Here is a 27,693-nt window from a genome sequence, read left to right on the forward strand (position 1 = left end):
CACACTGTTTGAAAGCATTTGTCAACAGATAAATAGAAAACGGCTGAAATTCACCAAGCCCACGTGGCCCAATGCTTAAGGCACCGGCCTCCTACACTAAGACATTGGTGATAGCCGGGGATTGCGGGTTCGAGTCCCGTCGTGGGTAATGCATTCTTTTGGTCTTCTTCTATGTTTTTAAGTTTTAAAACAATACATATATTGAAAGTGTACAGGTACGTACGAGTTTGCAATTGAATATAAATGAGAAAATGTGTTGGGATTTTCAGGCGCTAGTTTCAACAAATCCTAACACTGACTATCAAGTAGTTTTCTTTCCACACAGTTTGAAAGCATTTCTCAACACATATATAGAAAACGGCAGAATTTCATCAAGCCCACGTGGCCCAATGGATAAGGCACCGGCCTCCTACACTAAGACATTGGTGATAGCCGGGGATTGCGGGTTCGAGTCCCGTCGTGGGTAATGCATTCTTTTGGTCTTCTTCTATATTTTTATGTTTTAAAACAATACAAATATTGAAAGTGGACAAGGACGTATGAGTTTGCAATTGAATATAAATGAGAAAATGTGTTGAGGTTTTCAGGCGTCAATTTTAACAAATCCTAACACTGACTATCAAGTAGTTTTCTTTCCACACTGTTTGAAAGCATTTGTCAACACATGGATAGAAAACGGCAGAATTTCATCAAGCCCACGTGGCCCAATGGATAAGGCACCGGCCTCCTACACTAAGACATTGGTGATAGCCGGGGATTGCGGGTTCGAGTCCCGTCGTGGGTAATGCATTCTTTTGGTCTTCTTCTATGTTTTTAAGTTTTAAAACAATACATATATTGAAAGTGTATAGGTACGTACGAGTTTGCAATTGAATATAAATGAGAAAATGTGTTGGGATTTTCAGGCGATAGTTTCAACAAATCCTAACAATGACTATCAAGTAGTTTTCTTTCCACACTGTTTGAAAGCATTTCTCAACACATGGATAGAAAACGGCAGAATTTCATCAAGACCACGTGGCCCAATGGATAAGGCACCGGCCTCCTACACTAAGACATTGGTGATAGCCGGGGATTGCGGGTTCGAGTCCCGTCGTGGGTAATGCATTCTTTTGGTCTTCTTCTATATTTTTAAGTTTTAAAACAATACAAATATTGAAAGTGGACAAGGACGTATGAGTTTGCAATTGAATATAAATGAGAAAATGTGTTGAGGTTTTCAGGCGTCAATTTTAACAAATCCTAACACTGACTATCAAGTAGTTTTCTTTCCACACAGTTTGAAAGCATTTGTCAACACATGGATAGAAAACGGCAGAATTTCATCAAGCCCACGTGGCCCAATGGATAAGGCACCGGCCTCCTACACTAAGACATTGGTGATAGCCGGGGATTGCGGGTTCGAGTCCCGTCGTGGGTAATGCATTCTTTTGGTCTTCTTCTATGTTTTTAAGTTTTAAAACAATACAAATATTATAAGTGTACAAGGACGTATGAGTTTGCAATTGAATATAAATGAGAAAATGTGTTGAGATTTTCAGGCGTCAATTTTAACAAGTCCTAACACTGACTATCAAGTAGTTTTCTTTCCACACTGTTTGAAAGCATTTGTCAACACATGGATAGAAAACGGCTGAAATTCACCAAGCCCACGTGGCCCAATGCTTAAGGCACCGGCCTCCTACACTAAGACATTGGTGATAGCCGGGGATTGCGGGTTCGAGTCCCGTCGTGGGTAATGCATTCTTTTGGTCTTCTTCTATGTTTTTAAGTTTTAAAACAATACATATATTGAAAGTGTACAGGTACGTACGAGTTTGCAATTGAATATAAATGAGAAAATGTGTTGAGATTTTCAGGCGCTAGTTTCAACAAATGCTAACACTGACTATCAAGTAGTTTTCTTTCCACACAGTTTGAAAGCATTTCTCAACAGATATATAGAAAACGGCAGAATTTCACCAAGCCCACGTGGCCCAATGGATAAGGCACCGGCCTCCTGCACTAAGACATTGGTGATAGCCGGGGATTGCGGGTTCGAGTCCCGTCGTGGGTAATGCATTCTTTTGGTCTTCTTCTATATTTTTAAGTTTTAAAACAATACAAATATTGAAAGTGGACAAGGACGTATGAGTTTGCAATTGAATATAAATGAGAAAATGTGTTGAGGTTTTCAGGCGTCAATTTTAACAAATCCTAACACTGACTATCAAGTAGTTTTCTTTCCACACTGTTTGAAAGCATTTGTCAACACATGGATAGAAAACGGCAGAATTTCATCAAGCCCACGTGGCCCAATGGATAAGGCACCGGCCTCCTACACTAAGACATTGGTGATAGCCGGGGTTGCGGGTTCGAGTCCCGTCGTGGGTAATGCATTCTTTTGGTCTTCTTCTATGTTTTTAAGTTTTAAAACAATACATATATTGAAAGTGTATAGGTACGTACGAGTTTGCAATTGAATATAAATGAGAAAATGTGTTGGGATTTTCAGGCGCTAGTTTCAACAAATCCTAACACTGACTATCAAGTAGTTTTCTTTCCACACTGTTTGAAAGCATTTCTCAACACATGGATAGAAAACGGCAGAATTTCATCAAGACCACGTGGCCCAATGGATAAGGCACCGGCCTCCTACACTAAGACATTGGTGATAGCCGGGGATTGCGGGTTCGAGTCCCGTCGTGGGTAATGCATTCTTTTGGTCTTCTTCTATATTTTTAAGTTTTAAAACAATACAAATATTGAAAGTGGACAAGGACGTATGAGTTTGCAATTGAATATAAATGAGAAAATGTGTTGAGGTTTTCAGGCGTCAATTTTAACAAATCCTAACACTGACTATCAAGTAGTTTTCTTTCCACACAGTTTGAAAGCATTTGTCAACACAAGGATAGAAAACGGCAGAATTTCATCAAGCCCACGTGGCCCAATGGATAAGGCACCGGCCTCCTACACTAAGACATTGGTGATAGCCGGGGATTGCGGGTTCGAGTCCCGTCGTGGGTAATGCATTCTTTTGGTCTTCTTCTATGTTTTTAAGTTTTAAAACAATACAAATATTATAAGTGTACAAGGACGTATGAGTTTGCAATTGAATATAAATGAGAAAATGTGTTGAGATTTTCAGGCGTCAATTTTAACAAGTCCTAACACTGACTATCAAGTAGTTTTCTTTCCACACTGTTTGAAAGCATTTGTCAACAGATAAATAGAAAACGGCTGAAATTCACCAAGCCCACGTGGCCCAATGCTTAAGGCACCGGCCTCCTACACTAAGACATTGGTGATAGCCGGGGATTGCGGGTTCGAGTCCCGTCGTGGGTAATGCATTCTTTTGGTCTTCTTCTATGTTTTTAAGTTTCAAAACAATACATATATTGAAAGTGTACAGGTACGTACGAGTTTGCAATTGAATATAAATGAGAAAATGTGTTGGGATTTTCAGGCGCTAGTTTCAACAAATCCTAACACTGACTATCAAGTAGTTTTCTTTCCACACTGTTTGAAAGCATTTCTCAACACATGGATAGAAAACGGCAGAATTTCATCAAGCCCACGTGGCCCAATGGATAAGGCACCGGCCTCCTACACTAAGACATTGGTGATAGCCGGGGATTGCGGGTTCGAGTCCCGTCGTGGGTAATCCATTCCTCTGGTCTTCTTCTATATTTTTAAGTTTTAAAACAATACAAATATTGAAAGTGTACAAGGACGTTTGAGTTTGCAATTGAATATAAATGAGAAAATGTGTTAAGGTTTTCAGGCGTCAATTTTAACAAATCCTAACACTGACTATCAAGTAGTTTTCTTTCCACACTGTTTGAAAGCATTTGTCAACACATGGATAGAAAACGGCAGAATTTCATCAAGCCCACGTGGCCCAATGGATAAGGCACCGGCCTCCTACACTAAGACATTGGTGATAGCCGGGGTTGCGGGTTCGAGTCCCGTCGTGGGTAATGCATTCTTTTGGTCTTCTTCTATGTTTTTAAGTTTTAAAACAATACAAATATTGAAAGTGTATAGGTACGTACGAGTTTGCAATTGAATATAAATGAGAAAATGTGTTGGGATTTTCAGGCGCTAGTTTCAACAAATCCTAACACTGACTATCAAGTAGTTTTCTTTCCACACTGTTTGAAAGCATTTGTCAACACATGGATAGAAAACGGCAGAATTTCATCAAGCCCACGTGGCCCAATGGATAAGGCACCGGCCTCCTACACTAAGACATTGGTGATAGCCGGGGATTGCGGGTTCGAGTCCCGTCGTGGGTAATGCATTCTTTTGGTCTTCTTCTATGTTTTTAAGTTTTAAAACAATACATATATTGAAAGTGTATAGGTACGTACGAGTTTGCAATTGAATATAAATGAGAAAATGTGTTGGGATTTTCAGGCGCTAGTTTCAACAAATCCTAACACTGACTATCAAGTAGTTTTCTTTCCACACTGTTTGAAAGCATTTCTCAACACATGGATAGAAAACGGCAGAATTTCATCAAGACCACGTGGCCCAATGGATGAGGCACCGGCCTCCTACACTAAGACATTGGTGATAGCCGGGGATTGCGGGTTCGAGTCCCGTCGTGGGTAATGCATTCTTTTGGTCTTCTTCTATATTTTTAAGTTTTAAAACAATACAAATATTGAAAGTGGACAAGGACGTATGAGTTTGCAATTGAATATAAATGAGAAAATGTGTTGAGGTTTTCAGGCGTCAATTTTAACAAATCCTAACACTGACTATCAAGTAGTTTTCTTTCCACACTGTTTGAAAGCATTTGTCAACACATGGATAGAAAACGGCAGAATTTCATCAAGCCCACGTGGCCCAATGGATAAGGCACCGGCCTCCTACACTAAGACATTGGTGATAGCCGGGGATTGCGGGTTCGAGTCCCGTCGTGGGTAATGCATTCTTTTGGTCTTCTTCTATGTTTTTAAGTTTTAAAACAATACATATATTGAAAGTGTATAGGTACGTACGAGTTTGCAATTGAATATAAATGAGAAAATGTGTTGGGATTTTCAGGCGCTAGTTTCAACAAATCCTAACACTGACTATCAAGTAGTTTTCTTTCCACACTGTTTGAAAGCATTTGTCAACACATGGATAGAAAACGGCTGAATTTCATCAAGCCCACGTGGCCCAATGGATAAGGCACCGGCCTCCTACACTAAGACATTGGTGATAGCCGGGGATTGCGGGTTCGAGTCCCGTCGTGGGTAATGCATTCTTTTGGTCTTCTTCTATGTTTTTAAGTTTTAAAACAATACATATATTGAAAGTGTATAGGTACGTACGAGTTTGCAATTGAATATAAATGAGAAAATGTGTTGGGATTTTCAGGCGCCAGTTTCAACAAATCCCAACACTGACTATCAAGTAGTTTTCTTTCCACACTGTTTGAAAGCATTTCTCAACACATGGATAGAATACGGCAGAATTTCATCAAGACCACGTGGCCCAATGGATAAGGCACCGGCCTCCTACACTAAGACATTGGTGATAGCCGGGGATTGCGGGTTCGAGTCCCGTCGTGGGTAATGCATTCTTTTGGTCTTCTTCTATATTTTTAAGTTTTAAAACAATACAAATATTGAAAGTGGACAAGGACGTATGAGTTTGCAATTGAATATAAATGAGAAAATGTGTTGAGGTTATCAGGCGTCAATTTTAACAAATCCTAACACTGACTATCAAGTAGTTTTCTTTCCACACTGTTTGAAAGCATTTGTCAACACATGGATAGAAAACGGCAGAATTTCATCAAGCCCACGTGGCCCAATGGATGAGGCACCGGCCTCCTACACTAAGACATTGGTGATAGCCGGGGATTGCGGGTTCGAGTCCCGTCGTGGGTAATGCATTCTTTTGGTCTTCTTCTATGTTTTTAAGTTTTAAAACAATACAAATATTATAAGTGTACAAGGACGTATGAGTTTGCAATTGAATATAAATGAGAAAATGTGTTGAGATTTTCAGGCGTCAATTTTAACAAGTCCTAACACTGACTATCAAGTAGTTTTCTTTCCACACTGTTTGAAAGCATTTGTCAACAGATAAATAGAAAACGGCTGAAATTCATCAAGACCACGTGGCCCAATGCTTAAGGCACCGGCCTCCTACACTAAGACATTGGTGATAGCCGGGGATTGCGGGTTCGAGTCCCGTCGTGGGTAATGCATTCTTTTGGTCTTCTTCTATATTTTTAAGTTTTAAAACAATACAAGTATTGAAAGTGTACAGGTACGTACGAGTTTGCAATTGAATATAAATGAGAGAATGTGTTGAGATTTTCAGGCGACAATTTTAACAAGTCCTAACACTGACTATCAAGTAGTTTTCTTTCCACACTGTTTGAAAGCATTTGTCAACACATGGATAGAAAACGGCAGAATTTCACCAAGCCCACGTGGCCCGATGGATAAGGCACCGGCCTCCTACATTAAGACATTGGTGATAGCCGGGGATTCCGGGTTCGAGTCCCGTCGTGGGTAATGCATTCTTTTGGTCTTCTTCTATGTTTTTAAGTTTTAAAACAATACATATATTGAAAGTGTACAGGTACGTACGAGTTTGCAATTGAATATAAATGAGAAAATGTGTTGAGATTTTCAGGCGACAATTTTAACAAGTCCTAACACTGACTATCAAGTAGTTTTCTTTCCACACTGTTTGAAAGCATTTCTCAACACATGGATAGAAAACGGCAGAATTTCATCAAGACCACGTGGCCCAATGGATAAGGCACCGGCCTCCTACAGTAAGACATTGGTGATAGCCGGGGATTGCGGGTTCGAGTCCCGTCGTGGGTAATGCATTCTTTTGGTCTTCTTCTATATTTTTAAGTTTTAAAACAATACAAATATTGAAAGTGTACAAGGACGTATGAGTTTGCAATTGAATATAAATGAGAAAATGTGTTGGGATTTTCAGGTGACAATTTTAACAAGTACTAACACTGACTATCAAGTAGTTTTCTTTCCACACTGTTTGAAAGCATTTGTCAACAGATAAATAGAAAACGGCTGAAATTCACCAAGCCCACGTGGCCCAATGCTTAAGGCACCGGCGTCCTACACTAAGACATTGGTGATAGCCGGGGATTGCGGGTTCGAGTCCCGTCGTGGGTAATGCATTCTTTTGGTCTTCTTCTATGTTTTTAAGTTTTAAAACAATACATATATTGAAAGTGTACAGGTACGTACGAGTTTGCAATTGAATATAAATGAGAAAATGTGTTGGGATTTTCAGCCGCTAGTTTCAACAAATCCTAACACTGACTATCAAGTAGTTTTCTTTCCACACAGTTTGAAAGCATTTCTCAACACATGGATAGAAAACGGCAGAATTTCATCAAGCCCACGTGGCCCAATGGATAAGGCACCGGCCTCCTACAGTAAGACATTGGTGATAGCCGGGGATTGCGGGTCGAGTCCCGTCGTGGGTAATGCATTCTTTTGGTCTTCTTCTATGTTTTTAAGTTTTAAAACAATACAAATATTGAAAGTGTACAACTACGTACGAGTTTGCAATTGAATATAAATGAGAAAATGTGTTGGGATTTTGAGGCGACAATTTTAACAAGTCCTAACACTGACTATCAAGTAGTTTTCTTTCCACACTGTTTGAAAGCATTTGTCAACACATGGATAGAAAACGGCTGAATTTCACCAAGCCCACGTGGCCCAATGGATAAGGCACCGGCCTCCTACATTAAGACATTGGTGATAGCCGGGGATTGCGGGTTCGAGTCCCGTCGTGGGTAATGCATTCTTTTGGTCTTCTTCTATGTTTTTAAGTTTTAAAACAATACATATATTGAAAGTGTACAGGTACGTACGAGTTTGCAATTGAATATAAATGAGAAAATGTGTTGGGATTTTCAGGCGCCAGTTTCAACAAATCCTAACACTGACTATCAAGTAGTTTTCTTTCCACACTGTTTGAAAGCATTTCTCAACACATGGATAGAAAACGGCAGAATTTCATCAAGACCACGTGGCCCAATGGATAAGGCACCGGCCTCCTACACTAAGACATTGGTGATAGCCGGGGATTGCGGGTTCGAGTCCCGTCGTGGGTAATGCATTCTTTTGGTCTTCTTCTATATTTTTAAGTTTTAAAACAATACAAATATTGAAAGTGTACAAGGACGTATGAGTTTGCAATTGAATATAAATGAGAAAATGTGTTGAGATTTTCAGGCGTCAATTTTAACAAATCCTAACACTGACTATCAAGTAGTTTTCTTTCCACACTGTTTGAAAGCATTTGTCAACAGATAAATAGAAAACGGCTGAAATTCACCAAACCCACGTGGCCCAATGCTTAAGGCACCGGCCTCCTACACTAAGACATTGGTGATAGCCGGGGATTGCGGGTTCGAGTCCCGTCGTGGGTAATGCATTCTTTTGGTCTTCTTCTATGTTTTTAAGTTTTAAAACAATACATATATTGAAAGTGTACAACTACGTACGAGTTTGCAATTGAATATAAATGAGAAAATGTGTTGGGATTTTCAGGCGCCAGTTTCAACAAATCCTAACACTGACTATCAAGTAGTTTTCTTTCCACACTGTTTGAAAGCATTTCTCAACACATATATAGAAAACGGCAGAATTTCATCAAGACCACGTGGCCCAATGGATAAGGCACCGGCCTCCTACAGTAAGACATTGGTGATAGCCGGGGATTGCGGGTTCGAGTCCCGTCGTGGGTAATGCATTCTTTTGGTCTTCTTCTATATTTTTAAGTTTTAAAACAATACAAATATTGAAAGTGGACAAGGACGTATGAGTTTGCAATTGAATATAAATGAGAAAATGTGTTGAGGTTTTCAGGCGTCAATTTTAACAAATCCTAACACTGACTATCAAGTAGTTTTCTTTCCACACTGTTTGAAAGCATTTGTCAACACATGGATAGAAAACGGCAGAATTTCATCAAGACCACGTGGCCCAATGGATAAGGCACCGGCCTCCTACAGTAAGACATTGGTGATAGCCGGGGATTGCGGGTTCGAGTCCCGTCGTGGGTAATGCATTCTTTTGGTCTTCTTCTATGTTTTTAAGTTTTAAAACAATACAAATATTATAAGTGTACAAGGACGTATGAGTTTGCAATTGAATATAAATGAGAAAATGTGTTGAGATTTTCAGGCGTCAATTTTAACAAGTCCTAACACTGACTATCAAGTAGTTTTCTTTCCACACTGTTTGAAAGGATTTGTCAACAGATAAATAGAAAACGGCTGAAATTCACCAAGCCCACGTTGCCCAATGCTTAAGGCACCGGCCTCCTACACTGAGACATTGGTGATAGCCGGGGATTGCGGGTTCGAGTCCCGTCGTGGGTAATGCATTCTTTTGGTCTTCTTCTATGTTTTTAAGTTTCAAAACAATACATATATTGAAAGTGTACAGGTACGTACGAGTTTGCAATTGAATATAAATGAGAAAATGTGTTGGGATTTTCAGGCGCTAGTTTCAACAAATCCTAACACTGACTATCAAGTAGTTTTCTTTCCACACAGTTTGAAAGCATTTCTCAACACATATATAGAAAACGGCAGAATTTCATCAAGCCCACGTGGCCCAATGGATAAGGCACCGGCCTCCTACACTAAGACATTGGTGATAGCCGGGGATTGCGGGTTCGAGTCCCGTCGAGGGTAATGCATTCTTTTGGTCTTCTTCTATATTTTTAAGTTTTAAAACAATACAAATATTGAAAGTGTACAGGTACGTACGAGTTTGCAATTGAATATAAATGAGAAAATGTGTTGGGATTTTCAGGCGCTAGTTTCAACAAATCCTAACACTGACTATCAAGTAGTTTTCTTTCCACACTGTTTGAAAGCATTTCTCAACACATGGATAGAAAACGGCAGAATTTCATCAAGACCACGTGGCCCAATGGATAAGGCACCGGCCTCCTACACTAAGACATTGGTGATAGCCGGGGATTGCGGGTTCGAGTCCCGTCGTGGGTAATGCATTCTTTTGGTCTTCTTCTATATTTTTAAGTTTTAAAACAATACAAATATTGAAAGTGGACAAGGACGTATGAGTTTGCAATTGAATATAAATGAGAAAATGTGTTGAGGTTTTCAGGCGTCAATTTTAACAAATCCTAACACTGACTATAAAGTAGTTTTCTTTCCACACTGTTTGAAAGCATTTGTCAACACATGGATAGAAAACGGCAGAATTTCATCAAGCCCACGTGGCCCAATGGATAAGGCTCCGGCCTCCTACATTAAGACATTGGTGATAGCCGGGGATTGCGGGTTCGAGTCCCGTCGTGGGTAATGCATTCTTTTGGTCTTCTTCTATGTTTTTAAGTTTTAAAACAATACAAATATTATAAGTGTACAAGGACGTATGGGTTTGCAATTGAATATAAATGAGAAAATGTGTTGAGATTTTCAGGCGTCAATTTTAACAAGTCCTAACACTGACTATCAAGTAGTTTTCTTTCCACACTGTTTGAAAGCATTTGTCAACAGATAAATAGAAAACGGCTGAAATTCACCAAGCCCACGTGGCCCAATGCTTAAGGCACCGGCCTCCTACACTAAGACATTGGTGATAGCCGGGGATTGCGGGTTCGAGTCCCGTCGTGGGTAATGCATTCTTTTGGTCTTCTTCTATGTTTTTAAGTTTTAAAACAATACAAATATTGAAAGTGTACAGGTACGTACGAGTTTGCAATTGAATATAAATGAGAAAATGTGTTGGGATTTTCAGGCGCCAGTTTCAACAAATCCTAACACTGACTATCAAGTAGTTTTCTTTCCACACTGTTTGAAAGCATTTCTCAACACATATATAGAAAACGGCAGAATTTCATCAAGACCACGTGGCCCAATGGATAAGGCACCGGCCTCCTACACTAAGACATTGGTGATAGCCGGGGATTGCGGGTTCGAGTCCCGTCGTGGGTAATGCATTCTTTTGGTCTTCTTCTATATTTTTAAGTTTTAAAACAATACAAATATTGAAAGTGGACAAGGACGTATGAGTTTGCAATTGAATATAAATGAGAAAATGTGTTGAGGTTTTCAGGCGTCAATTTTAACAAATCCTAACACTGACTATCAAGTAGTTTTCTTTCCACACTGTTTGAAAGCATTTGTCAACACATGGATAGAAAACGGCAGAATTTCATCAAGCCCACGTGGCCCAATGGATAAGGCTCCGGCCTCCTACACTAAGACATTGGTGATAGCCGGGGATTGCGGGTTCGAGTCCCGTCGTGGGTAATGCATTCTTTTGGTCTTCTTCTATGTTTTTAAGTTTCAAAACAATACAAATATTGAAAGTGTACAGGTACGTACGAGTTTGCAATTGAATATAAATGAGAAAATGTGTTGGGATTTTCAGGCGACAATTTTAACAAGTCCTAACACTGACTATCAAGTAGTTTTCTTTCCACACTGTTTGAAAGCATTTCTCAACACATGGATAGAAAACGGCTCAATTTCACCAAGCCCACGTGGCCCGATGGATAAGGCACCGGCCTCCTACATTAAGACATTGGTGATAGCCGGGGATTGCGGGTTCGAGTCCCGTCGTGGGTAATGCATTCCTTTGGTCTTCTTCTATGTTTTTAGGTTTTAAAACAATACAAATATTGAAAGTGTACAGGTACGTACGAGTTTGCAATTGAATATAAATGAGAAAATGTGTTGGGATTTTCAGGCGCCAGTTTCAACAAATCCTAACACTGACTATCAAGTAGTTTTCTTTCCACACTGTTTGAAAGCATTTGTCAACACATGGATAGAAAACGGCAGAATTTCATCAAGACCACGTGGCCCAATGGATAAGGCACCGGCCTCCTACACTAAGACATTGGTGATAGCCGGGGATTGCGGGTTCGAGTCCCGTCGTGGGTAATGCATTCTTTTGGTCTTCTTCTATATTTTTAAGTTTTAAAACAATACAAATATTGAAAGTGGACAAGGACGTATGAGTTTGCAATTGAATATAAATGAGAAAATGTGTTGAGGTTTTCAGGCGTCAATTTTAACAAATCCTAACACTGACTATCAAGTAGTTTTCTTTCCACACTGTTTGAAAGCATTTGTCAACACATGGATAGAAAACGGCAGAATTTCATCAAGCCCACGTGGCCCAATGGATAAGGCTCCGGCCTCCTACATGAAGACATTGGTGATAGCCGGGGATTGCGGGTTCGAGTCCCGTCGTGGGTAATGCATTCTTTTGGTCTTCTTCTATGTTTTTAAGTTTTAAAACAATACAAATATTATAAGTGTACAAGGACGTATGGGTTTGCAATTGAATATAAATGAGAAAATGTGTTGAGATTTTCAGGCGTCAATTTTAACAAGTCGTAACACTGACTATCAAGTAGTTTTCTTTCCACACTGTTTGAAAGCATTTGTCAACAGATAAATAGAAAACGGCTGAAATTCACCAAGCCCACGTGGCCCAATGCTTAAGGCACCGGCCTCCTACACTAAGACATTGGTGATAGCCGGGGATTGCGGGTTCGAGTCCCGTCGTGGGTAATGCATTCTTTTGGTCTTCTTCTATGTTTTTAAGTTTTAAAACAATACATATATTGAAAGTGTACAGGTACGTACGAGTTTGCAATTGAATATAAATGAGAAAATGTGTTGGGATTTTCAGGCGCCAGTTTCAACAAATCCTAACACTGACTATCAAGTAGTTTTCTTTCCACACTGTTTGAAAGCATTTCTCAACACATATATAGAAAACGGCAGAATTTCATCAAGACCACGTGGCCCAATGGATAAGGCACCGGCCTCCTACACTAAGACATTGGTGATAGCCGGGGATTGCGGGTTCGAGTCCCGTCGTGGGTAATGCATTCTTTTGGTCTTCTTCTATATTTTTAAGTTTTAAAACAATACAAATATTGAAAGTGGACAAGGACGTATGAGTTTGTAATTGAATATAAATGAGAAAATGTGTTGAGGTTTTCAGGCGTCAATTTTAACAAATCCTAACACTGACTATCAAGTAGTTTTCTTTCCACACTGTTTGAAAGCATTTGTCAACACATGGATAGAAAACGGCAGAATTTCATCAAGCCCACGTGGCCCAATGGATAAGGCACCGGCCTCCTACACTAAGACATTGGTGATAGCCGGGGATTGCGGGTTCGAGTCCCGTCGTGGGTAATGCATTCTTTTGGTCTTCTTCTATGTTTTTAAGTTTTAAAACAATACAAATATTGAAAGTGTACAGGTACGTACGAGTTTGCAATTGAATATAAATGAGAAAATGTGTTGGGATTTTCAGGCGACAATTTTAACAAGTCCTAACACTGACTATCAAGTAGTTTTCTTTCCACACTGTTTGAAAGCATTTCTCAACACATGGATAGAAAACGGCTCAATTTCACCAAGCCCACGTGGCCCGATGGATAAGGCACCGGCCTCCTACATTAAGACATTGGTGATAGCCGGGGATTGCGGGTTCGAGTCCCGTCGTGGGTAATGCATTCCTTTGGTCTTCTTCTATGTTTTTAAGTTTTAAAACAATACAAATATTGAAAGTGTACAGGTACGTACGAGTTTGCAATTGAATATAAATGAGAAAATGTGTTGGGATTTTCAGGCGCCAGTTTCAACAAATCCTAACACTGACTATCAAGTAGTTTTCTTTCCACACTGTTTGAAAGCATTTCTCAACACATGGATAGAAAACGGCAGAATTTCATCAAGACCACGTGGCCCAATGGATAAGGCACCGGCCTCCTACACTAAGACATTGGTGATAGCCGGGGATTGCGGGTTCGAGTCCCGTCGTGGGTAATGCATTCTTTTGGTCTTCTTCTATATTTTTAAGTTTTAAAACAATACAAATATTGAAAGTGGACAAGGACGTATGAGTTTGCAATTGAATATAAATGAGAAAATGTGTTGAGGTTTTCAGGCGTCAATTTTAACAAATCCTAACACTGACTATCAAGTAGTTTTCTTTCCACACTGTTTGAAAGCATTTGTCAACACATGGATAGAAAACGGCAGAATTTCATCAAGCCCACGTGGCCCAATGGATAAGGCTCCGGCCTCCTACATGAAGACATTGGTGATAGCCGGGGATTGCGGGTTCGAGTCCCGTCGTGGGTAATGCATTCTTTTGGTCTTCTTCTATGTTTTTAAGTTTTAAAACAATACAAATATTATAAGTGTACAAGGACGTATGGGTTTGCAATTGAATATAAATGAGAAAATGTGTTGAGATTTTCAGGCGACAATTTTAACAAGTCCTAACACTGACTATCAAGTAGTTTTCTTTCCACACTGTTTGAAAGCATTTGTCAACAGATAAATAGAAAACGGCTGAATTTCACCAAGCCCACGTGGCCCAATGCTTAAGGCACCGGCCTCCTACACTAAGACATTGGTGATAGCCGGGGATTGCGGGTTCGAGTCCCGTCGTGGGTAATGCATTCTTTTGGTCTTCTTCTATGTTTTTAAGTTTTAAAACAATACATATATTGAAAGTGTACAGGTACGTACGAGTTTGCAATTGAATATAAATGAGAAAATGTGTTGGGATTTTCAGGCGCCAGTTTCAACAAATCCTAACACTGACTATCAAGTAGTTTTCTTTCCACACTGTTTGAAAGCATTTCTCAACACATATATAGAAAACGGCAGAATTTCATCAAGACCACGTGGCCCAATGGATAAGGCACCGGCCTCCTACACTAAGACATTGGTGATAGCCGGGGATTGCGGGTTCGAGTCCCGTCGTGGGTAATGCATTCTTTTGGTCTTCTTCTATATTTTTAAGTTTTAAAACAATACAAATATTGAAAGTGGACAAGGACGTATGAGTTTGTAATTGAATATAAATGAGAAAATGTGTTGAGGTTTTCAGGCGTCAATTTTAACAAATCCTAACACTGACTATCAAGTAGTTTTCTTTCCACACTGTTTGAAAGCATTTGTCAACACATGGATAGAAAACGGCAGAATTTCATCAAGCCCACGTGGCCCAATGGATAAGGCACCGGCCTCCTACACTAAGACATTGGTGATAGCCGGGGATTGCGGGTTCGAGTCCCGTCGTGGGTAATGCATTCTTTTGGTCTTCTTCTATGTTTTTAAGTTTTAAAACAATACAAATATTGAAAGTGTACAGGTACGTACGAGTTTGCAATTGAATATAAATGAGAAAATGTGTTGGGATTTTCAGGCGCCAGTTTCAACAAATCCTAACACTGACTATCAAGTAGTTTTCTTTCCACACTGTTTGAAAGCATTTGTCAACACATGGATAGAAAACGGCAGAATTTCATCAAGACCACGTGGCCCAATGGATGAGGCACCGGCCTCCTACAGTAACACATTGGTGATAGCCGGGGATTGCGGGTTCGAGTCCCGTCGTGGGTAATGCATTCTTTTGGTCTTCTTCTATATTTTTAAGTTTTAAAACAATACAAATATTGAAAGTGTACAAGGACGTATGAGTTTGCAATTGAATATAAATGAGAAAATGTGTTGAGGTTTTCAGGCGTCAATTTTAACAAATCCTAACACTGACTATCAAGTAGTTTTCTTTCCACACTGTTTGAAAGCATTTGTCAACACATGGATAGAAAACGGCAGAATTTCATCAAGCCCACGTGGCCCAATGGATAAGGCACCGGCCTCCTACACTAAGACATTGGTGATAGCCGGGGATTGCGGGTTCGAGTCCCGTCGTGGGTAATGCATTCTTTTGGTCTTCTTCTATGTTTTTAAGTTTTAAAACAATACAAATATTGAAAGTGTACAGGTACGTACGAGTTTGCAATTGAATATAAATGAGAAAATGTGTTGAGATTTTCAGGCGACAATTTTAACAAGTCCTAACACTGACTATCAAGTAGTTTTCTTTCCACACTGTTTGAAAGCATTTCTCAACACATGGATAGAAAACGGCTGAATTTCACCAAGCCCACGTGCCCCGATGGATAAGGCACCGGCCTCCTACATTAAGACATTGGTGATAGCCGGGGATTGCGGGTTCGAGTCCCGTCGTGGGTAATGCATTCTTTTGGTCTTCTTCTATGTTTTTAAGTTTTAAAACAATACATATATTGAAAGTGTACAGGTACGTATGAGTTTGCAATTGAATATAAATGAGAAAATGTGTTGGGATTTTCAGGCGCCAGTTTCAACAAATCCTAACACTGACTATCAAGTAGTTTTCTTTCCACACTGTTTGAAAGCATTTGTCAACACATGGATAGAAAACGGCAGAATTTCATCAAGACCACGTGGCCTAATGGATAAGGCACCGGCCTCCTACAGTAAGACATTGGTGATAGCCGGGGATTGCGGGTTCGAGACCCGTCGTGGGTAATGCATTCTTTTGGTCTTCTTCTATGTTTTTAAGTTTTAAAACAATACAAATATTGAAAGTGTACAGGTACGTACGAGTTTGCAATTGAATATAAATGAGAAAATGTGTTGAGATTTTCAGGCGACAATTTTAACAAGTCCTAACACTGACTATCAAGTAGTTTTCTTTCCACACTGTTTGAAAGCATTTCTCAACACATGGATAGAAAACGGCTGAATTTCACCAAGCCCACGTGCCCCGATGGATAAGGCACCGGCCTCCTACATTAAGACATTGGTGATAGCCGGGGATTGCGGGTTCGAGTCCCGTCGTGGGTAATGCATTCTTTTGGTCTTCTTCTATGTTTTTAAGTTTTAAAACAATACATATATTGAAAGTGTACAGGTACGTACGAGTTTGCAATTGAATATAAATGAGAAAATGTGTTGGGATTTTCAGGCGCCAGTTTCAACAAATCCTAACACTGACTATCAAGTAGTTTTCTTTCCACACTGTTTGAAAGCATTTGTCAACACATGGATAGAAAACGGCAGAATTTCATCAAGACCACGTGGCCCAATGGATAAGGCACCGGCCTCCTACAGTAAGACATTGGTGATAGCCGGGGATTGCGGGTTCGAGACCCGTCGTGGGTAATGCATTCTTTTGGTCTTCTTCTATATTTTTAAGTTTTAAAACAATACAAATATTGAAAGTGTACAGGTACGTACGAGTTTGCAATTGAATATAAATGAGAAAATGTGTTGAGATTTTCAGGCGACAATTTTAACAAGTCCTAACACTGACTATCAAGTAGTTTTCTTTCCACACTGTTTGAAAGCATTTCTCAACACATGGATAGAAAACGGCTGAATTTCACCAAGCCCACGTGCCCCGATGGATAAGGCACCGGCCTCCTACATTAAGACATTGGTGATAGCCGGGGATTGCGGGTTCGAGACCCGTCGTGGGTAATGCATTCTTTTGGTCTTCTTCTATGTTTTTAAGTTTTAAAACAATACATATATTGAAAGTGTACAGGTACGTATGAGTTTGCAATTGAATATAAATGAGAAAATGTGTTGGGATTTTCAGGCGCCAGTTTCAACAAATCCTAACACTGACTATCAAGTAGTTTTCTTTCCACACTGTTTGAAAGCATTTGTCAACACATGGATAGAAAACGGCAGAATTTCATCAAGACCACGTGGCCTAATGGATAAGGCACCGGCCTCCTACAGTAAGACATTGGTGATAGCCGGGGATTGCGGGTTCGAGACCCGTCGTGGGTAATGCATTCTTTTGGTCTTCTTCTATGTTTTTAAGTTTTAAAACAATACAAATATTGAAAGTGTACAGGTACGTACGAGTTTGCAATTGAATATAAATGAGAAAATGTGTTGAGATTTTCAGGCGACAATTTTAACAAGTCCTAACACTGACTATCAAGTAGTTTTCTTTCCACACTGTTTGAAAGCATTTCTCAACACATGGATAGAAAACGGCAGAATTTCACCAAGCCCACGTGCCCCGATGGATAAGGCACCGGCCTCCTACATTAAGACATTGGTGATAGCCGGGGATTGCGGGTTCGAGTCCCGTCGTGGGTAATGCATTCTTTTGGTCTTCTTCTATGTTTTTAAGTTTTAAAACAATACATATATTGAAAGTGTACAGGTACGTACGAGTTTGCAATTGAATATAAATGAGAAAATGTGTTGGGATTTTCAGGCGCCAGTTTCAACAAATCCTAACACTGACTATCAAGTAGTTTTCTTTCCACACTGTTTGAAAGCATTTGTCAACACATGGATAGAAAACGGCAGAATTTCATCAAGACCACGTGGCCCAATGGATAAGGCACCGGCCTCCTACAGTAAGACATTGGTGATAGCCGGGGATTGCGGGTTCGAGACCCGTCGTGGGTAATGCATTCTTTTGGTCTTCTTCTATATTTTTAAGTTTTAAAACAATACAAATATTGAAAGTGTACAGGTACGTACGAGTTTGCAATTGAATATAAATGAGAAAATGTGTTGAGATTTTCAGGCGACAATTTTAACAAGTCCTAACACTGACTATCAAGTAGTTTTCTTTCCACACTGTTTGAAAGCATTTCTCAACACATGGATAGAAAACGGCTGAATTTCATCAAGCCCACGTGCCCCGATGGATAAGGCACCGGCCTCCTACATTAAGACATTGGTGATAGCCGGGGATTGCGGGTTCGAGACCCGTCGTGGGTAATGCATTCTTTTGGTCTTCTTCTATGTTTTTAAGTTTTAAAACAATACATATATTGAAAGTGTACAGGTACGTACGAGTTTGCAATTGAATATAAATGAGAAAATGTGTTGGGATTATCAGGCGCCAGTTTCAACAAATCCTAACACTGACTATCAAGTAGTTTTCTTTCCACACTGTTTGAAAGCATTTCTCAACACATGGATAGAAAACGGCAGAATTTCATCAAGACCACGTGGCCCAATGGATAAGGCACCGGCCTCCTACACTAAGACATTGGTGATAGCCATGGATTGCGGGTTCGAGTCCCGTCGTGGGTAATGCATTCTTTTGGTCTTCTTCTATGTTTTTAAGTTTTAAAACAATACAAATATTGAAAGTGGACAAGGACGTATGAGTTTGCAATTGAATATAAATGAGAAAATGTGTTGAGGTTTTCAGGCGTCAATTTTAACAAATCCTAACACTGACTATCAAGTAGTTTTCTTTCCACACTGTTTGAAAGCATTTGTCAACACATGGATAGAAAACGGCAGAATTTCATCAAGACCACGTGGCCCAATGGATAAGGCACCGGCCTCCTACACTAAGACATTGGTGATAGCCGGGGATTGCGGGTTCGAGTCCCGTCGTGGGTAATGCATTCTTTTGGTCTTCTTCTATATTTTTAAGTTTTAAAACAATACAAATATTGAAAGTGTACAGGTACGTACGAGTTTGCAATTGAATATAAATGAGAAAATGTGTTGAGATTTTCAGGCGACAATTTTAACAAGTCCTAACACTGACTATCAAGTAGTTTTCTTTCCACACTGTTTGAAAGCATTTCTCAACACATGGATAGAAAACGGCTCAATTTCACCAAGCCCACGTGCCCCGATGGATAAGGCACCGGCCACCTACATTAAGACATTGGTGATAGCCGGGGATTGCGGGTTCGAGTCCCGTCGTGGGTAATGCATTCTTTTGGTGTTCTTCTATGTTTTTAAGTTTTAAAACAATACATATATTGAAAGTGTACAGGTACGTATGAGTTTGCAATTGAATATAAATGAGAAAATGTGTTGGGAGTATCAGGCGCCAGTTTCAACAAATCCTAACACTGACTATCAAGTAGTTTTCTTTCCACACTGTTTGAAAGCATTTCTCAACACATGGATAGAAAACGGCAGAATTTCATCAAGACCACGTGGCCCAATGGATAAGGCACCGGCCTCCTACAGTAAGACATTGGTGATAGCCATGGATTGCGGGTTCGAGTCCCGTCGTGGGTAATGCATTCTTTTGGTCTTCTTCTATATTTTTAAGTTTTAAAACAATACAAATATTGAAAGTGGACAAGGACGTATGAGTTTGCAATTGAATATAAATGAGAAAATGTGTTGAGGTTTTCAGGCGTCAATTTTAACAAGTCCTAACACTGACTATCAAGTAGTTTTCTTTCCACACTGTTTGAAAGCATTTCTCAACACATGGATAGAAAACGGCTGAATTTCACCAAGCCCACGTGCCCCGATGGATAAGGCACCGGCCTCCTACATTAAGACATTGGTGATAGCCGGGGATTGCGGGTTCGAGTCCCGTCGTGGGTAATGCATTCTTTTGGTCTTCTTCTATGTTTTTAAGTTTTAAAACAATACATATATTGAAAGTGTACAGGTACGTATGAGTTTGCAATTGAATATAAATGAGAAAATGTGTTGGGATTTTCAGGCGCCAGTTTCAACAAATCCTAACACTGACTATCAAGTAGTTTTCTTTCCACACTGTTTGAAAGCATTTCTCAACACATGGATAGAAAACGGCAGAATTTCATCAAGACCACGTGGCCCAATGGATAAGGCACCGGCCTCCTACAGTAAGACATTGGTGATAGCCGGGGATTGCGGGTTCGAGTCCCGTCGTGGGTAATGCATTCTTTTGGTCTTCTTCTATATTTTTAAGTTTTAAAACAATACAAATATTGAAAGTGTACAAGGACGTATGAGTTTGCAATTGAATATAAATGAGAAAATGTGTTGAGGTTTTCAGGCGTCAATTTTAACAAATCCTAACACTGACTATCAAGTAGTTTTCTTTCCACACTGTTTGAAAGCATTTGTCAACACATGGATAGAAAACGGCTGAATTTCATCAAGCCCACGTGGCCCAATGGATAAGGCACCGGCCTCCTACACTAAGACATTGGTGATAGCCGGGGATTGCGGGTTCGAGTCCCGTCGTGGGTAATGCATTCTTTTGGTCTTCTTCTATATTTTTAAGTTTTAAAACAATACAAATATTGAAAGTGTACAGGTACGTACGAGTTTGCAATTGAATATAAATGAGAAAATGTGTTGAGATTTTCAGGCGACAGTTTTAACAAGTCCTAACACTGACTATCAAGTAGTTTTCTTTCCACACTGTTTGAAAGCATTTCTCAACACATGGATAGAAAACGGCTCAATTTCACCAAGCCCACGTGCCCCGATGGATAAGGCACCGGCCTCCTACATTAAGTCATTGGTGATAGCCGGGGATTGCGGGTTCGAGTCCCGTCGTGGGTAATGCATTCTTTTGGTCTTCTTCTATGTTTTTAAGTTTTAAAACAATACATATATTGAAAGTGTACAGGTACGTACGAGTTTGCAATTGAATATAAATGAGAAAATGTGTTGGGATTTTCAGGCGCCAGTTTCAACAAATCCTAACACTGACTATCAAGTAGTTTTCTTTCCACACTGTTTGAAAGCATTTGTCAACACATGGATAGAAAACGGCTGAATTTCATCAAGACCACGTGGCCCAATGGATAAGGCACCGGCCTCCTACAGTAAGACATTGGTGATAGCCATGGATTGCGGGTTCGAGTCCCGTCGTGGGTAATGCATTCTTTTGGTCTTCTTCTATATTTTTAAGTTTTAAAACAATACAAATATTGAAAGTGTACAAGGACGTATGAGTTTGCAATTGAATATAAATGAGAAAATGTGTTGAGGTTTTCAGGCGTCAATTTTAACAAATCCTAACACTGACTATCAAGTAGTTTTCTTTCCACACTGTTTGAAAGCATTTGTCAACACATGGATAGAAAACGGCAGAATTTCATCAAGCCCACGTGGCCCAATGGATAAGGCACCGGCCTCCTACACTAAGACATTGGTGATAGCCGGGGATTGCGGGTTCGAGTCCCGTCGTGGGTAATGCATTCTTTTGGTCTTCTTCTATGTTTTTAAGTTTTAAAACAATACATATATTGAAAGTGTACAGGTACGTATGAGTTTGCAATTGAATATAAATGAGAAAATGTGTTGGGATTTTCAGGCGCCAGTTTCAACAAATCCTAACACTGACTATCAAGTAGTTTTCTTTCCACACTGTTTGAAAGCATTTCTCAACACATGGATAGAAAACGGCAGAATTTCATCAAGACCACGTGGCCCAATGGATAAGGCACCGGCCTCCTACAGTAAGACATTGGTGATAGCCGGGGATTGCGGGTTCGAGTCCCGTCGTGGGTAATGCATTCTTTTGGTCTTCTTCTATATTTTTAAGTTTTAAAACAATACAAATATTGAAAGTGTACAAGGACGTATGAGTTTGCAATTGAATATAAATGAGAAAATGTGTTGAGGTTTTCAGGCGTCAATTTTAACAAATCCTAACACTGACTATCAAGTAGTTTTCTTTCCACACTGTTTGAAAGCATTTGTCAACACATGGATAGAAAACGGCTGAATTTCATCAAGCCCACGTGGCCCAATGGATAAGGCACCGGCCTCCTACACTAAGACATTGGTGATAGCCGGGGATTGCGGGTTCGAGTCCCGTCGTGGGTAATGCATTCTTTTGGTCTTCTTCTATATTTTTAAGTTTTAAAACAATACAAATATTGAAAGTGTACAGGTACGTACGAGTTTGCAATTGAATATAAATGAGAAAATGTGTTGAGATTTTCAGGCGACAGTTTTAACAAGTCCTAACACTGACTATCAAGTAGTTTTCTTTCCACACTGTTTGAAAGCATTTCTCAACACATGGATAGAAAACGGCTCAATTTCACCAAGCCCACGTGCCCCGATGGATAAGGCACCGGCCTCCTACATTAAGTCATTGGTGATAGCCGGGGATTGCGGGTTCGAGTCCCGTCGTGGGTAATGCATTCTTTTGGTCTTCTTCTATGTTTTTAAGTTTTAAAACAATACATATATTGAAAGTGTACAGGTACGTACGAGTTTGCAATTGAATATAAATGAGAAAATGTGTTGGGATTTTCAGGCGCCAGTTTCAACAAATCCTAACACTGACTATCAAGTAGTTTTCTTTCCACACTGTTTGAAAGCATTTGTCAACACATGGATAGAAAACGGCTGAATTTCATCAAGACCACGTGGCCCAATGGATAAGGCACCGGCCTCCTACAGTAAGACATTGGTGATAGCCATGGATTGCGGGTTCGAGTCCCGTCGTGGGTAATGCATTCTTTTGGTCTTCTTCTATATTTTTAAGTTTTAAAACAATACAAATATTGAAAGTGTACAAGGACGTATGAGTTTGCAATTGAATATAAATGAGAAAATGTGTTGAGGTTTTCAGGCGTCAATTTTAACAAATCCTAACACTGACTATCAAGTAGTTTTCTTTCCACACTGTTTGAAAGCATTTGTCAACACATGGATAGAAAACGGCAGAATTTCATCAAGCCCACGTGGCCCAATGGATAAGGCACCGGCCTCCTACACTAAGACATTGGTGATAGCCGGGGATTGCGGGTTCGAGTCCCGTCGTGGGTAATGCATTCTTTTGGTCTTCTTCTATGTTTTTAAGTTTTAAAACAATACAAATATTGAAAGTGTACAGGTACGTACGAGTTTGCAATTGAATATAAATGAGAAAATGTGTTGAGATTTTCAGGCGACAATTTTAACAAGTCCTAACACTGACTATCAAGTAGTTTTCTTTCCACACTGTTTGAAAGCATTTCTCAACACATGGATAGAAAACGGCTGAATTTCACCAAGCCCACGTGCCCCGATGGATAAGGCACCGGCCTCCTACATTAAGACATTGGTGATAGCCGGGGATTGCGGGTTCGAGTCCCGTCGTGGGTAATGCATTCTTTTGGTCTTCTTCTATGTTTTTAAGTTTTAAAACAATACATATATTGAAAGTGTACAGGTACGTATGAGTTTGCAATTGAATATAAATGAGAAAATGTGTTGGGATTTTCAGGCGCCAGTTTCAACAAATCCTAACACTGACTATCAAGTAGTTTTCTTTCCACACTGTTTGAAAGCATTTCTCAACACATGGATAGAAAACGGCAGAATTTCATCAAGACCACGTGGCCCAATGGATAAGGCACCGGCCTCCTACAGTAAGACATTGGTGATAGCCGGGGATTGCGGGTTCGAGTCCCGTCGTGGGTAATGCATTCTTTTGGTCTTCTTCTATATTTTTAAGTTTTAAAACAATACAAATATTGAAAGTGTACAAGGACGTATGAGTTTGCAATTGAATATAAATGAGAAAATGTGTTGAGGTTTTCAGGCGTCAATTTTAACAAATCCTAACACTGACTATCAAGTAGTTTTCTTTCCACACTGTTTGAAAGCATTTGTCAACACATGGATAGAAAACGGCTGAATTTCATCAAGCCCACGTGGCCCAATGGATAAGGCACCGGCCTCCTACAGTAAGACATTGGTGATAGCCAGGGATTGCGGGTTCGAGTCCCGTCGTGGGTAATGCATTCTTTTGGTCTTCTTCTATATTTTTAAGTTTTAAAACAATACAAATATTGAAAGTGTACAGGTACGTACGAGTTTGCAATTGAATATAAATGAGAAAATGTGTTGAGATTTTCAGGCGACAGTTTCAACAAATCCTAACACTGACTATCAAGTAGTTTTCTTTCCACACTGTTTGAAAGCATTTGTCAACACATGGATAGAAAACGGCTGAATTTCATCAAGACCACGTGGCCCAATGGATAAGGCACCGGCCTCCTACACTAAGACATTGGTGATAGCCATGGATTGCGGGTTCGAGTCCCGTCGTGGGTAATGCATTCTTTTGGTCTTCTTCTATATTTTTAAGTTTTAAAACAATACAAATATTGAAAGTGTACAAGGACGTATGAGTTTGCAATTGAATATAAATGAGAAAATGTGTTGAGGTTTTCAGGCGTCAATTTTAACAAATCCTAACACTGACTATCAAGTAGTTTTCTTTCCACACTGTTTGAAAGCATTTGTCAACACATGGATAGAAAACGGCAGAATTTCATCAAGCCCACGTGGCCCAATGGATAAGGCACCGGCCTCCTACACTAAGACATTGGTGATAGCCGGGGATTGCGGGTTCGAGTCCCGTCGTGGGTAATGCATTCTTTTGGTCTTCTTCTATGTTTTTAAGTTTTAAAACAATACAAATATTGAAAGTGTACAGGTACGTACGAGTTTGCAATTGAACATAAATGAGAAAATGTGTTGAGATTTTCAGGCGACAATTTTAACAAGTCCTAACACTGACTATCAAGTAGTTTTCTTTCCACACTGTTTGAAAGCATTTCTCAACACATGGATAGAAAACGGCTCAATTTCACCAAGCCCACGTGGCCCGATGGATAAAGCACCGGCCTCCTACATTAAGACATTGGTGATAGCCGGGGATTGCGGGTTCGAGTCCCGTCGTGGGTAATGCATTCTTTTGGTCTTCTTCTATGTTTTTAAGTTTTAAAATAATACAAATACTATAAGTGTACAAGGACGTATGAGTTTGCAATTGAATATAAATGAGAAAATGTGTTGAGATTTTCAGGCGTCAATTTTAACAAATCCTAACACTGACTATCAAGAAGTTTTCTTTCCACACTGTTTGAAAGCATTTGTCAACAGATAAATAGAAAACGGCTGAAATTCACCAAGCCCACGTGGCCCAATGCTTAAGGCACCGGCCTCCTACAGTAAGACATTGGTGATAGCCGGGGATTGCGGGTTCGAGTCCCGTCGTGGGTAATGCATTCTTTTGGACTTCTTCTATGTTTTTAAGTTTTAAAACAATACAAATATTGAAAGTGTACAAGGACGTATGAGTTTCCAATTGAATATAAATGAGAAAATGTGTTGAGGTTTTCAGGCGTCAATTTAAACAAATCCTAACACTGACTATCAAGTAGTTTTCTTTCCACACTGTTTGAAAGCATTTGTCAACACATGGATAGAAAACGGCTGAATTTCATCAAGCCCACGTGGCCCGATGGATAAGGCACCGGCCTCCTACATGAAGACATTGGTGATAGCAGGGGATTGCGGGTTAGAGTCCCGTCGTGGGTAATGCATTCTTTTGGTCTTCTTCTATGTTTTTAAGTTTTAAAACAATACAAATATTAAAAGTGTACAAGGACGTATGAGTTTGCAATTGAATATAAATGAGAAAATGTGTTGAGATTTTCAGGCGTCAATTTTAACAAATCCTAACACTGACTATCAAGTAGTTTTCTTTCCACACTGTTTGAAAGCATTTGTCAACACATGGATAGAAAACGACTGAATTTCACCAAGCTCACGTGGCCCAATGGATAAGGCACCGGCCTCCTACACTAAGACATTGGTGATAGCCGGGGATTGCGGGTTCGACTCCCGTCGTGGGTAATGCATTCTTTTGGTCTTCTTCTATGTTTTTAAGTTTTAAAACAATACAAATATTGAAAGTGTACAGGTACGTACGAGTTTGCAATTGAATATAAATGAGAAAATGTGTTGAGATTTTCAGGCGACAATTTTAACAAGTCCTAACACTGACTATCAAGTAGTTTTCTTTCCACACTGTTTGAAAGCATTTCTCAACACATGGATAGAAAACGGCTGAATTTCACCAAGCCCACGTGGCCCGATGGATAAAGCACCGGCCTCCTACATTAAGACATTGGTGATAGCCGGGGATTGCGGGTTCGAGTCCCGTCGTGGGTAATGCATTCTTTTGGTCTTCTTCTATGTTTTTAGGTTTTAAAATAATACAAATACTATAAGTGTACAAGGACGTATGAGTTTGCAATTGAATATAAATGAGAAAATGTGTTGAGATTTTCAGGCGTCAATTTTAACAAATCCTAACACTGACTATCAAGTAGTTTTCTTTCCACACTGTTTGAAAGCATTTGTCAACAGATAAATAGAAAACGGCTGAAATTCACCAAGCCCACGTGGCCCAATGCTTAAGGCACCGGCCTCCTACAGTAAGACATTGGTGATAGCCGGGGATTGCGGGTTCGAGTCCCGTCGTGGGTAATGCATTCTTTTGGACTTCTTCTATGTTTTTAAGTTTTAAAACAATACAAATATTGAAAGTGTACAAGGACGTATGAGTTTGCAATTGAATATAAATGAGAAAATGTGTTGAGATTTTCAGGCGTCAATTTAAACAAATCCTAACACTGACTATCAAGTAGTTTTCTTTCCACACTGTTTGAAAGCATTTGTCAACACATGGATAGAAAACGGCAGAATTTCATCAAGCCCACGTGGCCCGATGGATAAGGCACCGGCCTCCTACATGAAGACATTGGTGATAGCAGGGGATTGCGGGTTAGAGTCCCGTCGTGGGTAATGCATTCTTTTGGTCTTCTTCTATGTTTTTAAGTTTTAAAACAATACAAATATTAAAAGTGTACAAGGACGTATGAGTTTGCAATTGAATATAAATGAGAAAATGTGTTGAGATTTTCAGGCGTCAATTTTAACAAATCCTAACACTGACTATCAAGTAGTTTTCTTTCCACACTGTTTGAAAGCATTTGTCAACACATGGATAGAAAACGACTGAATTTCACCAAGCTCACGTGGCCCAATGGATAAGGCACCGGCCTCCTACACTAAGACATTGGTGATAGCCGGGGATTGCGGGTTCGAGTCCCGTCGTGGGTAATGCATTCTTTTGGTCTTCTTCTATGTTTTTAAGTTTTAAAACAATACAAATATTGAAAGTGTACAGGTACGTACGAGTTTGCAATTGAATATAAATGAGAAAATGTGTTGGGATTTTCAGGCGCTAGTTTCAACAAATCCTAACACTGACTATCAAGTAGTTTTCTTTCCACACTGTTTGAAAGCATTTGTCAACACAT

At 39.8% G+C, this 27,693-nt stretch overlaps 33 non-coding genes across 33 annotated transcripts; all 33 read left to right on the forward strand.

The window, feature by feature from the left end:
* Positions 1-57: 57 nt before the first annotated feature.
* On the forward strand, positions 58-148 carry Trnar-ccu (transfer RNA arginine (anticodon CCU)). Its single transcript is given in 2 exon segments — positions 58-94; positions 113-148. It is a non-coding gene; the product is annotated as a tRNA-Arg (tRNA).
* Positions 149-375: 227 nt separating this feature from the next.
* On the forward strand, positions 376-466 carry Trnar-ccu (transfer RNA arginine (anticodon CCU)). Its single transcript is given in 2 exon segments — positions 376-412; positions 431-466. It is a non-coding gene; the product is annotated as a tRNA-Arg (tRNA).
* Positions 467-693: 227 nt separating this feature from the next.
* Trnar-ccu (transfer RNA arginine (anticodon CCU)) lies at positions 694-784 on the forward strand. The gene is given in 2 exon segments: positions 694-730; positions 749-784. It is a non-coding gene; the product is annotated as a tRNA-Arg (tRNA).
* A 545-nt stretch (positions 785-1,329) lies between these two features.
* Trnar-ccu (transfer RNA arginine (anticodon CCU)) lies at positions 1,330-1,420 on the forward strand. Its single transcript is given in 2 exon segments — positions 1,330-1,366; positions 1,385-1,420. It is a non-coding gene; the product is annotated as a tRNA-Arg (tRNA).
* A 227-nt stretch (positions 1,421-1,647) lies between these two features.
* On the forward strand, positions 1,648-1,738 carry Trnar-ccu (transfer RNA arginine (anticodon CCU)). The gene is given in 2 exon segments: positions 1,648-1,684; positions 1,703-1,738. It is a non-coding gene; the product is annotated as a tRNA-Arg (tRNA).
* A 227-nt stretch (positions 1,739-1,965) lies between these two features.
* Trnar-ccu (transfer RNA arginine (anticodon CCU)) lies at positions 1,966-2,056 on the forward strand. Its single transcript is given in 2 exon segments — positions 1,966-2,002; positions 2,021-2,056. It is a non-coding gene; the product is annotated as a tRNA-Arg (tRNA).
* Positions 2,057-2,283: 227 nt separating this feature from the next.
* On the forward strand, positions 2,284-2,373 carry Trnar-ccu (transfer RNA arginine (anticodon CCU)). Its single transcript is given in 2 exon segments — positions 2,284-2,320; positions 2,339-2,373. It is a non-coding gene; the product is annotated as a tRNA-Arg (tRNA).
* Positions 2,374-2,918: 545 nt separating this feature from the next.
* On the forward strand, positions 2,919-3,009 carry Trnar-ccu (transfer RNA arginine (anticodon CCU)). The gene is given in 2 exon segments: positions 2,919-2,955; positions 2,974-3,009. It is a non-coding gene; the product is annotated as a tRNA-Arg (tRNA).
* A 227-nt stretch (positions 3,010-3,236) lies between these two features.
* On the forward strand, positions 3,237-3,327 carry Trnar-ccu (transfer RNA arginine (anticodon CCU)). The gene is given in 2 exon segments: positions 3,237-3,273; positions 3,292-3,327. It is a non-coding gene; the product is annotated as a tRNA-Arg (tRNA).
* Positions 3,328-3,554: 227 nt separating this feature from the next.
* Positions 3,555-3,645, forward strand: Trnar-ccu (transfer RNA arginine (anticodon CCU)). The gene is given in 2 exon segments: positions 3,555-3,591; positions 3,610-3,645. It is a non-coding gene; the product is annotated as a tRNA-Arg (tRNA).
* A 227-nt stretch (positions 3,646-3,872) lies between these two features.
* On the forward strand, positions 3,873-3,962 carry Trnar-ccu (transfer RNA arginine (anticodon CCU)). The gene is given in 2 exon segments: positions 3,873-3,909; positions 3,928-3,962. It is a non-coding gene; the product is annotated as a tRNA-Arg (tRNA).
* Positions 3,963-4,189: 227 nt separating this feature from the next.
* Trnar-ccu (transfer RNA arginine (anticodon CCU)) lies at positions 4,190-4,280 on the forward strand. The gene is given in 2 exon segments: positions 4,190-4,226; positions 4,245-4,280. It is a non-coding gene; the product is annotated as a tRNA-Arg (tRNA).
* A 545-nt stretch (positions 4,281-4,825) lies between these two features.
* Trnar-ccu (transfer RNA arginine (anticodon CCU)) lies at positions 4,826-4,916 on the forward strand. Its single transcript is given in 2 exon segments — positions 4,826-4,862; positions 4,881-4,916. It is a non-coding gene; the product is annotated as a tRNA-Arg (tRNA).
* A 227-nt stretch (positions 4,917-5,143) lies between these two features.
* Positions 5,144-5,234, forward strand: Trnar-ccu (transfer RNA arginine (anticodon CCU)). The gene is given in 2 exon segments: positions 5,144-5,180; positions 5,199-5,234. It is a non-coding gene; the product is annotated as a tRNA-Arg (tRNA).
* A 2,452-nt stretch (positions 5,235-7,686) lies between these two features.
* On the forward strand, positions 7,687-7,777 carry Trnar-ccu (transfer RNA arginine (anticodon CCU)). The gene is given in 2 exon segments: positions 7,687-7,723; positions 7,742-7,777. It is a non-coding gene; the product is annotated as a tRNA-Arg (tRNA).
* A 2,453-nt stretch (positions 7,778-10,230) lies between these two features.
* On the forward strand, positions 10,231-10,321 carry Trnar-ccu (transfer RNA arginine (anticodon CCU)). The gene is given in 2 exon segments: positions 10,231-10,267; positions 10,286-10,321. It is a non-coding gene; the product is annotated as a tRNA-Arg (tRNA).
* Positions 10,322-10,548: 227 nt separating this feature from the next.
* Positions 10,549-10,639, forward strand: Trnar-ccu (transfer RNA arginine (anticodon CCU)). The gene is given in 2 exon segments: positions 10,549-10,585; positions 10,604-10,639. It is a non-coding gene; the product is annotated as a tRNA-Arg (tRNA).
* Positions 10,640-11,184: 545 nt separating this feature from the next.
* On the forward strand, positions 11,185-11,275 carry Trnar-ccu (transfer RNA arginine (anticodon CCU)). Its single transcript is given in 2 exon segments — positions 11,185-11,221; positions 11,240-11,275. It is a non-coding gene; the product is annotated as a tRNA-Arg (tRNA).
* An 863-nt stretch (positions 11,276-12,138) lies between these two features.
* Trnar-ccu (transfer RNA arginine (anticodon CCU)) lies at positions 12,139-12,229 on the forward strand. The gene is given in 2 exon segments: positions 12,139-12,175; positions 12,194-12,229. It is a non-coding gene; the product is annotated as a tRNA-Arg (tRNA).
* Positions 12,230-12,456: 227 nt separating this feature from the next.
* Trnar-ccu (transfer RNA arginine (anticodon CCU)) lies at positions 12,457-12,547 on the forward strand. Its single transcript is given in 2 exon segments — positions 12,457-12,493; positions 12,512-12,547. It is a non-coding gene; the product is annotated as a tRNA-Arg (tRNA).
* A 545-nt stretch (positions 12,548-13,092) lies between these two features.
* Positions 13,093-13,183, forward strand: Trnar-ccu (transfer RNA arginine (anticodon CCU)). The gene is given in 2 exon segments: positions 13,093-13,129; positions 13,148-13,183. It is a non-coding gene; the product is annotated as a tRNA-Arg (tRNA).
* Positions 13,184-14,046: 863 nt separating this feature from the next.
* Positions 14,047-14,137, forward strand: Trnar-ccu (transfer RNA arginine (anticodon CCU)). The gene is given in 2 exon segments: positions 14,047-14,083; positions 14,102-14,137. It is a non-coding gene; the product is annotated as a tRNA-Arg (tRNA).
* A 227-nt stretch (positions 14,138-14,364) lies between these two features.
* Trnar-ccu (transfer RNA arginine (anticodon CCU)) lies at positions 14,365-14,455 on the forward strand. Its single transcript is given in 2 exon segments — positions 14,365-14,401; positions 14,420-14,455. It is a non-coding gene; the product is annotated as a tRNA-Arg (tRNA).
* A 545-nt stretch (positions 14,456-15,000) lies between these two features.
* Trnar-ccu (transfer RNA arginine (anticodon CCU)) lies at positions 15,001-15,091 on the forward strand. The gene is given in 2 exon segments: positions 15,001-15,037; positions 15,056-15,091. It is a non-coding gene; the product is annotated as a tRNA-Arg (tRNA).
* Positions 15,092-15,636: 545 nt separating this feature from the next.
* On the forward strand, positions 15,637-15,727 carry Trnar-ccu (transfer RNA arginine (anticodon CCU)). The gene is given in 2 exon segments: positions 15,637-15,673; positions 15,692-15,727. It is a non-coding gene; the product is annotated as a tRNA-Arg (tRNA).
* Positions 15,728-20,724: 4,997 nt separating this feature from the next.
* Positions 20,725-20,815, forward strand: Trnar-ccu (transfer RNA arginine (anticodon CCU)). Its single transcript is given in 2 exon segments — positions 20,725-20,761; positions 20,780-20,815. It is a non-coding gene; the product is annotated as a tRNA-Arg (tRNA).
* Positions 20,816-21,678: 863 nt separating this feature from the next.
* Trnar-ccu (transfer RNA arginine (anticodon CCU)) lies at positions 21,679-21,769 on the forward strand. Its single transcript is given in 2 exon segments — positions 21,679-21,715; positions 21,734-21,769. It is a non-coding gene; the product is annotated as a tRNA-Arg (tRNA).
* Positions 21,770-22,314: 545 nt separating this feature from the next.
* Positions 22,315-22,405, forward strand: Trnar-ccu (transfer RNA arginine (anticodon CCU)). Its single transcript is given in 2 exon segments — positions 22,315-22,351; positions 22,370-22,405. It is a non-coding gene; the product is annotated as a tRNA-Arg (tRNA).
* An 863-nt stretch (positions 22,406-23,268) lies between these two features.
* Trnar-ccu (transfer RNA arginine (anticodon CCU)) lies at positions 23,269-23,359 on the forward strand. The gene is given in 2 exon segments: positions 23,269-23,305; positions 23,324-23,359. It is a non-coding gene; the product is annotated as a tRNA-Arg (tRNA).
* A 1,499-nt stretch (positions 23,360-24,858) lies between these two features.
* On the forward strand, positions 24,859-24,949 carry Trnar-ccu (transfer RNA arginine (anticodon CCU)). The gene is given in 2 exon segments: positions 24,859-24,895; positions 24,914-24,949. It is a non-coding gene; the product is annotated as a tRNA-Arg (tRNA).
* Positions 24,950-25,494: 545 nt separating this feature from the next.
* Positions 25,495-25,585, forward strand: Trnar-ccu (transfer RNA arginine (anticodon CCU)). Its single transcript is given in 2 exon segments — positions 25,495-25,531; positions 25,550-25,585. It is a non-coding gene; the product is annotated as a tRNA-Arg (tRNA).
* A 1,181-nt stretch (positions 25,586-26,766) lies between these two features.
* Trnar-ccu (transfer RNA arginine (anticodon CCU)) lies at positions 26,767-26,857 on the forward strand. Its single transcript is given in 2 exon segments — positions 26,767-26,803; positions 26,822-26,857. It is a non-coding gene; the product is annotated as a tRNA-Arg (tRNA).
* A 545-nt stretch (positions 26,858-27,402) lies between these two features.
* Trnar-ccu (transfer RNA arginine (anticodon CCU)) lies at positions 27,403-27,493 on the forward strand. The gene is given in 2 exon segments: positions 27,403-27,439; positions 27,458-27,493. It is a non-coding gene; the product is annotated as a tRNA-Arg (tRNA).
* Positions 27,494-27,693: the final 200 nt, after the last annotated feature.

Source organism: Haliotis asinina, chromosome 3, assembly GCF_037392515.1.
Source record: "Haliotis asinina isolate JCU_RB_2024 chromosome 3, JCU_Hal_asi_v2, whole genome shotgun sequence".
Taxonomy (NCBI): Eukaryota; Metazoa; Mollusca; class Gastropoda; order Lepetellida; family Haliotidae; genus Haliotis; species Haliotis asinina.